The sequence below is a fragment of the Oryx dammah genome, unplaced genomic scaffold (assembly GCF_014754425.2).
Source record: "Oryx dammah isolate SB20612 unplaced genomic scaffold, SCBI_Odam_1.1 HiC_scaffold_20, whole genome shotgun sequence".
Classification (NCBI taxonomy): Eukaryota; Metazoa; Chordata; class Mammalia; order Artiodactyla; family Bovidae; genus Oryx; species Oryx dammah.
Window position 1 is genome coordinate 12,551,212 of NW_024070204.1, and position 8,946 is coordinate 12,560,157.

At 41.5% G+C, this 8,946-nt stretch overlaps 1 non-coding gene across 1 annotated transcript; it reads left to right on the top strand.

Moving 5' to 3' along the window:
- Positions 1-464: 464 nt before the first annotated feature.
- On the top strand, positions 465-575 carry LOC120879730. Its single transcript, XR_005724875.1, has one exon. It is a non-coding gene; the product is annotated as a U6 spliceosomal RNA (small nuclear RNA).
- The last annotated feature ends 8,371 nt before the right edge of the window (positions 576-8,946 follow it).

Below are 8,946 nucleotides of genomic sequence, written 5' to 3' on the forward strand. Positions count from 1 at the left end.
GACTCAGTGTGTGAGCTGAGGGAAGGCGACAAACGATGGGAACCGAGAACAGTCAGGAAAGCAGCAGGAAAGCCACAAGAGAGGAGCATACTGGAACTCAGAGCAAAAGAAGTTTCAAGGAAAGAAGAAAGAGCCAAGAGTGTCAAAGCTCAATCCAAATGTTCCTCAATACAGGACTGTGTGAATAAACCATGACCCAGCCATGCAATGGAGTGAAGAAGCATGGGGAGGCCTCTATATCCTGCTGTGTGTGACCTCGCAGACACAGGGGAGAAAGGCACAGTGCAGAGCAGCGCATTGCACCCCACGTTCAGTGTAAACAGAAGGAAATGGGCAGATGTATGCGTGCACATGTATTTGCTTACATTTTTAAAATCAAACTCTGGAAGAATAAGCCAAAAACCTAAAATCAAAAAGTTACCTATCAAGGGAGGAGACAACAATGAAAAAACTAAAACTTTCCAGTGCTCACTCACTTTAACAGCACACACGTTAAAACTGGGACAATACCAAGAAGATTAGCACGGCCCCTGCACAAGAATGACACACAAATTCATGAAGTGTTGCATGCTTTTAAACTACAAGATACTAACGAAAAAAAGACAACACAAACAAACGGAGAGTGACACAACGCTCTTGGATTCAAAGAGTCAATATAGTGAAAGTGACTATACTACCCAAAGCAATCTACAGATTCAATGCAATCTCTATAAAATTACCAATGGAATTTTTCACAGAATTTGAACAAAAAAAAATTTACAATTCATGTGGAAACACACACACACAAAAAAAAAAAAAAAAAAAAAAACACACACACACAAATAGCCAAAGTAATCTTGAGAAAGAAAAACAGAGCTGGAGAAATCAGGCTCCCTGACTTCAGACTAAACTACAAAGCTACAGTAAGCAAGATAGTGGTACTGGCACAAAAACTGAAAAAGACAGAAAGACAGAAAGCCCAGAGGTAAACTCACGCACCTATGGCCACCTGATCTATGACAAAGGAGGCAAGAAGATACAATGGAGAAAAGATAGTCTCTTTAATAATAAGTGGTGCTGGGGAAACTGGTAAAAGAATGTAAAAGAATATACATGTACATAAATATACATGTATGTAAAAGAATATTTGTGAAAACATTAAATTAGACATTCCCTAAGCCCATATATAAAAATAAACTCAAAATGGATTAAAGATCTAAATATAAGGCTGGTTACTATAAAACTCTTAGAGGAAAACATAGACAGAACCCTCTTTGATATAAATTGCTGCAAGATCTTTTCCCAATCCACCTCCTAGAGTGATGAAAATAAAAACAAAAATAAACAAATGGGATCTAAATAAAATAAAAGTTTTTGCACAGCAAAGGAAACCATGAACAAAAGAAAAAAGACAACCCTGAGAATGGGAGAAAATATTGCAAATGAAGCAATCAACAAAGAATTACTCTCCAAAATACGCAAAGAGCTCATGCATCTCAATATCAAAAAACAAATAACACAATCAAAAAATGGGCAAAAGATCTAAATAGATATTTCGCCTAACAAACAAACAATGGCCAAAAATCACATGAAAAAGTGCTTAACATCACTAATTATTAGAGAAGTGCAAATCAAAACTATAATGAGATATCACCTCATATCAGTCAGAATAGCTATCCTCAAAAAAATCTACAAATTATAAATGCTGGAGAGGATGTGGAGAAAAGAGAACCCTCATGCAGTGTTGGTGGGAATATAAATTAATACAGCCAATTAACAGGATGGCTGTTCATTAAAAAACTAAACACAGAACCACTACGTGACCCAGCAATGCTACTCCTGGGCATATACTCAGAGAAAAACCATATTGCAAAAAGATACATGTGTCTCACTGTTCATTACAGCACTATTAGCAATAGCCAGGACATGGAAGCAACCTAAATGTCTACCAGCAGAGGAATGGATAAAGAAAATGTGGTGCACAGATTCAATGTAATGCAGTTCAGTTCAGTCGCTCAGTCGTGTCCAACTCTTTGCTACCCCATGAATCGCAGCATCCCAGGCCTCTCTGTCCATCACCAACTCCCAGAGTTCACTCAAACTCACGTCCATTGAGTCCGTGATGCCATCCAGCCATCTCATCCTCTGTCGTCCCCTTCTCCTCCTGCCCCCAATCCCTCCCAGAATCAGAGTCTTTTCCAATGAGTCAACTCTTCGCATGAGGTGGCCAAAGTACTGGAGTTTCAGCTTTAGCATCATTCCTTCCAAAGAAATCCCAGGGCTGATCTCCTTTAGAATGGACTGGTTGGATCTCCTTACAGTCCAAGGGACTCTCAAGAGTCTTCTCCAACACCACAGTTTAAAAGCATCAATTCTTCAGCACTCAGCTTTCTTCACAGTCCAACTCTCACATCCATATGTGACCTCTGGAAAAACCATAGCCTTGACTAGACGGACCTTTGTTAGCAAAGTAATGTCTCTGCTTTTCAATATGCTATCTAGGTTGGTCATAAATTTTCTTCAAAGGAGCAAGCGTCTTTTAATTTCATGGCTGCAATCACCATCTGCAGTGATTTTGGAACCCAAAAAAATAAAGTCTGACACTGTTTCCACTGTTTCCCCATCTATTTCCCATGAAGTGATGGGACCAGATGCCATGATCTTTGTTTTCTGAATGTTGAGCTTTAAGCCAACTTTTTCACTCTCCACTTTCACTTTCATCAAGAGGCTTTTTAGTTCCTCTTCACTTTCTGCCATAAGAGTGGTGTCATCTGCATATCTGAGGGTATTGATATTTAGCCATTAAAAAGACAAAATAATTCCTGATGCTGGGCAAGACTGAAGGCGGGAGGAGAAGGGGACAACAGAGGATGAGAGGGTTGCATGGCATCACCAGTCGATGGACATGAGTTTGAGCAAGCTCTGGGAGTTGATGATGGACAAGGAAGCCTGGCATGCTGCAGTCCATGGGGTCGCAAAGAGTCAGACACGACTGAGTAACTGAACTGAACTGAATGTCATTTGCGAAAACACTGAAGGACCTAGATATTGTCTTACTGAGTGAAGTCAGTCAGACACAGAAAGACAAATATCACATGATATCACTTATATGTGGAATCTAAAAAAAAGTGGGGGGTAAAAATGAACTCATCTACAAAACAGAAGTAGAGTCACAGATGGACAAAACAAACTTATGGTTACCAAGGGATAAGGGGCCAGGGGAAGGAATAAATTTGAAGACTGGAGTTGACACATACACACTGGTGCTGCTAAGGCACTTCAGTCGTGTCCGACTCTGTGCAACCCCATAGACAGCAGCCCACCAGGCTCCTCTGTCCCTGGGATTCTCCAGGCAAGAACACTGGAGTGGCTTGCCATTTCCTTCTCTACACATACCAACTACTATATGTAAAATGCATGCATGCATGCTCAGTCACTCAGTCATGTCCAGCTCTGCAACCCTAAGGACTGTAGCCCTCCAGGCTCCTCTGTCATTCAGTCGCTCAGTCACGTCCAACTCTTTGCAACCCCATGGACTGCAGCACACCAGGCTTCCCTGCCCTTCACAATCTCCCAGAGACTGCTGAAAGTCATGTCCATTGAATAGGTTACGCCATCCAACCATCTTATCCTCTGTCGTCCCCTTCTCCTCCTGCCTTCAATCTTTCCCAGCATCAGGGTCTTTCCCAATGAGTTGGCCACTTCAGGTGGCCAAAGTATTAGAGCTTTAGCTTCAGCATCTGTCCTTCCAGTGAATATCCATGGTTGGATATCCTTTAGGATTGAACTGGTTTGATCTCTTTGCTGTCCAAGGGATTCTCAAGAGTCTTCTCTTACACCACAGTTCAAAAGCATCAATTCTTTGACACTCAGCTTTCTTCACAGTCCAACTCTCCCATCCATACATGACCACTGGAAAAACCATAGCCTTGACTAGACAGACATTTGTTGGCAAAGTAATGTCTCTACTTTTTAATATGCTGTCTAGGTTTGTCATTGATTTTCTTCCAAGGAGCAAGCGTCTTTAAATTTCATAGCTGCAGTCACCATCCACAGTGATTCTGGAGCCCAAAAAAAATAAAGTCTGTCACTGTTTTCATTTTTTCCCCATCTATCAGTCATGAAGTGATGGGACCAGATGCCATGATCTTCGTTTTCTGAATTTTAAGCTTTAAGCCAACTTTTTCACTCTCCTGTTTCACTTTCATCAAGAGGCCCTTTAGTTCTTCTTCACTTTCTGCCATAAAGGTGGTGTCATCTGCATATCTGATGTTACTGATATTTCTCCCGGCAATCTTGATTCCAGCTTGAGCTTCTTCATCCAGCCCGGCATTTCACATGATGCACTCTGCATAGAAGTTAAATAAGCAGGTTGACAATATTCAGCCTTGACGTACTCTTTTCCCAATTTTGAAGCAGTCCATTGTTCCATGTGCAGTTCTAACTGTTGCTTCCTAACCTGCATACAGGTTTCTCAGGAGGCAGGCAGGGTGGTCTGGTATTTCCATCCCTTGAAGAATTTTCCACAGTTTGTTGTGATCCACACAGTAAAAGGCTTTGGCATATAGTCAATGAAGCAGAAGTAGATGAGTTTCTGGGATTCCCTTGATTTTTCTATGATCCAACGGATGTTGGCAATTTGATCTCTGGTTCCTCTGCCTTTTCTAAGTCCAGCTTGTACATCTGATTTAGAAGTTCACATACTGCTAAAGCCTAGTTTGAAGGATTTTGAGCATGACCTTGCTAGCATGTGAAATGAGTACAATTGTGTGGTGGTTTGAACATTCTTTGGCATTGCCCTTCTTTGGGATTGGAATGAAAACTGACCTTTTCCAGTCCCGTGGCCACTGCTGAGTTTTCCAAATTTGCTGGCATATTCAGTTCAACATTTTAACAGCATCATCTTTTAGGATGTGAAATAGCTTAGCTGGAATTCCATCACCTCCACTAGCTTTGTTCGTAGTAATGCTTCCTAAAGCCCACTTGACTTCACACTCCAGGATATATTTGTTTGCCATTTCCTCCTCCAAGGGATCTTTCCAACCCAAGAATCGAACTCAAGTCTCCTGCATTAGCAGGTGGGTTCTTTACCACTGAGCCACCTGGGAAGCCCTGAGTGCAAAATCAGTTCAGTTCAGTCGCTCAGTCATGTCCGACTCTTTGCGACCCCATGAATCGCAGCACACCAGGCCTCCCTGTTCATCACCATCTCCCGGAGTTCACTCAGACTCACGTCCATCGAGTCCATGATGCCATCCAGCCATCTCATCCTCTGTCGTCCCCTTCTCCTCCTGCCCCCAATCCCTCCCAACATAAGAGTCTTTTCCAATGAGTCAACTCTTCTCATGAGGTGGCCAAAGTACTGGAGTTTCAGCTTTAGCATCATTCCTTCCAAAGAAATCCCTGGGTTGATCTCCTTCCGAATGGACTGGTTGGATCTCCTTGCAGTCCAAGGGACTCTCAAGAGTCTTCTCCAACACCACAGTTCAAAAACTAATAATAATAGTCTTCTATATAGCACACAGAACTCTACTCAATACTCTGTAATGGACTAAATTGGAAAAGAATACAGAAAAGAATAGATACATTTGTTGTACATCTGAAACTAATGTGACATCAGAAACCAACTATATTCCAATAAAAAATTTTTTTTAATAATTAAGAAAGAGGGACAATAACACCAATAAGGTAAAATACAATGGATAACACTAAAGGATATGAGGATAATCTTTGAACTATTCTTGAAATTTCTGTCAGTTTGAAATTATTTCCAAATAAAATAACTTTAAAGTTTTTAGAAAAAAACTAGAACTCTCTAAATGCACCGTATTTTGTAGTCTAAACTTTATCATGGTTCAACACATAATCATAAAACACAGTATATCAAATTGTTTTAAAAAGCAATCTCTAAAAATGGAAAAGAAATTTTAAAAGAAATGACCCTAACTATGTCTCAAGCTGGTGGTTTAACCACAAACAGAAGAATTATTTTAAACAACTTTTTTTCACTGTTTCTAAAGTAGAATCACTTTTATTTTCTCTATCTAAATGTTATTAGCAAATATAAAATGTCATTTCAAATACAAAAATAACAGAGTTGCTGATAGATTTGAACATACTTGATGACTATGTTCCTATGCATTTTGCAGACAATTACATAAAACTTGTGAATTCATCTATCATTATTACCAAAATACTGCCAAAGACCAGGCTGTAATTTCTTCAGGTTGAACTAGCCTGGAATTAAATAGACTGTCCAACCATTGTAAAGTAATTTTTCAAAAATTGACATTTTATTTTTCACAAGTTTATTTTAATTTTCACATTTTTCTGTGTGCCCAAGGTTTTAGAATCATGCACTTGGTGAAAGCACCTTTAAAATGGAGTGATTTTTTTGTGCTTATCTAAGCTGGTGGCCCAATGGTTAAGACACCATGCTTCCACTACAGAGGACATGGGTTCGATCCCTATTTGGGGAATTAAGAGTCTACATGACCTGCGCCTCTTCCCCACCCAAAAAACAAAAAATGGTGGACCAAATGACCAAACTGCTTTTGGGTGAGAAGCACTGAATGACACAAAATAAGCTTAACCAGGAATTTACTTTTAACTACAGCTGCTGTTCCAAACATACTTTCCTGAACTAGAAAGAAGTGCCGGTTTTGTTGAGCTTCTTTGGATCTTGGAGGCACAGATCCCATACTGGGGTTCACTTTTCCTGCCACGGACATAGTAACTATAAGGATTCCAGTCGGGGTGTAGGGGGTCCCAGAGCAAGATACAGCGCCATCTGGTGGAGCCCCTCCCACCCCCTGACCCAGCTCGAAGTTTTTGGGGAAGATGCTATGTGGTCCATAGAGCTCTGGGAAGAAAATCATAGCGGAGTTCCCCTGCTCACTTTGGAAATGTCTTCTCTTCTTGAAACAGTTCCTGGCTTACTAATGGCTGGTTAGAAACTCCAAGCGACCACAGGACCTGAAATTCCTATCATAAATCCAGTGTTTTCTGATCCTTCAGGTCAAAAATGTGGGATTTTGCATTGACTGTCCAGTGGGCCCTGATGGCACAGGTAGGTTCCGACAGCAGGGAGTTCACACCCCACCTACACCTGGGCACCCAGGCACTGCCTCGTCTCTCCCCACCCAAAGGTGGGGCCTCTTGGGAAGCAGAGGTCACTTTTGCTTCTCCTCCTAAGCATCATGCAACGCGTCTGGTCTGCTTCTACTTTCCATCCTGTAAGGCGGTATCTTACAAGGTTGGTTTCCTCAGAGAACAGATTAGGAAACTGGTACCTGGAGTTAAGTCAGTTCCTCCCGATGAGGGAGGCAGGTGGTGACCGGCCAGGATGAGAACTCAGGGCTCCTTGTATGTGGTCTTTTTGCACATATTAAGGTAAAGAGTTGGTCTCAGATTTTTCTAGTAAGAAGTGATTCTGCATCCTACCTCAGCCCTTTCCTTAACACTAACCACACCCAGAGAAAGAAAATCTAGCCTTCTGCTGCATTTCAGAACATTATTAAACTTGTAGAAAAACAAAGGAAGTCTTGACCACATAACACAAACCTTCTCATGCGTCCATCTCTTTCACTGCTCTATCCTTAGATGGTTTACCCAGCCTCTTTGAGTTTAATGGGAATTTTTATTCATGTCCAAGGTAATCATGAGCACTTTTAGCCTCAATTTGCTTAAAACTCACATTAAGTGAATTAAGTGCTGATAATAATGCTTTTCACAGGAAACGAAAGGTGAGTCATCTAGAGATTTTTAAACATGTTATTGCAATTAGACTCAGTATCACCTGTTGAAGTGACTTCATCACCTATGAAAAATAGCTGTTTTTCACAGAAAATGTACTGGTCCAATTACATAAAAGTTTACAGTATGTTCTCAAAAGGATAATAATATTAAAACTCAAATGCATTTTGCTTCAATTCCTTAACCTTGAGCAGTGTGACACTGAAATATTGGATTGGCCAAAAAGTTTCTTTGGGTCTTTCCATAAGATGTTACAGAAAACCCCTAAGTTTTTGGCCAACCCAATATTTTTAGGCTTCTCCACAAGATGGGGCTACTCCCCAAGCAATTCTGTTGCTAAGCTTGGGGGCGTTCGCAAATGTTTGATTATAAAGTGTCGCTCACGTTAGCAGTCTTAATAGGATGACTCATTCACTTCAACTGCGTGCACTCCAGCTCACTCATACCCAACTCTGAGGTTCCCTGGACTGCAGCCTGCCAGGCTCCCTTATCCATGGGATTCTCCAGGCAAGAAGACATTAGTAACCCTAACTAAACACCCAGGGTTCACAGGGCTCAGTCTAGCCACGGAATCCACTGCAAAGTATCTGAGTCCTGGATCAGATAACCAAATTGAAAACCAAATGTGGTTTTCCAAAAGTCTAACTGTTGCTTGCATTATCTCCGGGAATATGGAAGAGGATTAGATTTATAACCCGTAGCAACATTTCTCAAAGCCTCTCCTGCTGTTCCACGTGCTTCCACCCCAAAGCTGTCCCTGGATTTCTCACACACAGACCTTCCACAGCCTTTCTCTCTCCCCTCCTTATTTCCTCTTTCCTGGCTAAATCCTTCGGTTCAGCTCAGTCATGTCCAGCACTTTGCAACCCCATGGACTGCAGCACGCCAGGCCTCCATGTCCATCACCAACTCCCGGAGTTCACCCAAACTCATGTCCATTGAGTCGGTGATACCATCCAACCATCTCATCCTCTGTCATCCCCTTCTCCTCCTGCCCTCAATCTTTCCCAGCATCAGGGTCTTTTCCAATGAGTCAGCTCTTTGCATCAGGTGGCCAAAGTATTGGAGTTTCAGCTTCAACATCAGTCCTTCTAAAGAACACCCAGGACTGATCTCCTAACCCTAAATCCTTCCCCCTTTTAAAATAGACAGCTAGTAGTAAGCTACTGTTTAGCACACAAAGCTCAGCTCACTACTCTGTGATGACCTAGA